This window comes from Gracilinanus agilis, chromosome 3, assembly GCF_016433145.1.
Source record: "Gracilinanus agilis isolate LMUSP501 chromosome 3, AgileGrace, whole genome shotgun sequence".
NCBI lineage: Eukaryota > Metazoa > Chordata > Mammalia > Didelphimorphia > Didelphidae > Gracilinanus > Gracilinanus agilis.
This window is the reverse complement of record NC_058132.1, coordinates 450,263,648-450,264,548: the sequence shown is the minus strand read 5'-3', so window position 1 is coordinate 450,264,548 and position 901 is coordinate 450,263,648.

Below are 901 nucleotides of genomic sequence, written 5' to 3'. Positions count from 1 at the left end.
GGTTGTCTGGATTTTCTCTGTGTAAAAGCTGTCGAGTGTTAAAGACTTCTTTTTCTTATTATTATTCTTTCTCTTCTGAACTTCCTGAGACTGAGTAGCCATTGTTAGCCCAGCAGCTTCTCAGATGTATCCTCGCGCTCAGTGTCTGTCCGCGATCTATTGGCTCCTGAGGTCTGAGTTCTGGTTTTTTCCAAGGTCAAGCCCCCTAATGGGCCCCCTTGCTTGATCCTCTGCCAGAGGTTTCTTTACAAGTCTCAGGGCGCTGCTTCCACAGTCGTATACCCGTCTGCACTGGTTCCCCACTTAGGCTTTAGTTCCTGGCTGTGTCTGCCTCCACCCACGGCTTCACAGTGCCTGCGCTCTGCTCAGCCTGGGCTCTGAGTCCCCTCTCTGCTCCCGCGCTCAGATTTCGCGTGCGTTTTTTGGCTTAATGGGGTCCTATGTCTTGCTGCTCTCAGGAACAGGCCCTGGAGCTGCCAATGACTCGATGGGTGCCCCAAACTTGCTCTATTTCTTTTTAGCTGGCTTCGGAGCTATAGATGTGTGTGGAGGGGGTGGGGGTGGGTTGGTTGCTCAGCCCGCGATTTCGTGAGGGCTGTTTCACCCCTTTATAGCATGGAAATGCCTCGATTCCACGTACCTTCCACGCTGTGCCCTGTTGTGGGGGTTCCTCCGTTCGTCTGGACTTGTTTTTATGTCCCCTTGAGGAGTTTTGTGTGTTTCGGTCAGGAGAGGTTAAGAGCTGCTTCTTACTCTGCCGCCATCTTAACCCGGAAACCTCTCTAAACATCTCTTATCAGATTCCAGGAGCTGTTGGACAGCTTTCAACAGAGGTGGGGAGTGTAAATAATAAAAAAAAGTGAAAATGTTTGTGTAAGACAGTAGGATAGGTAATGAAAAG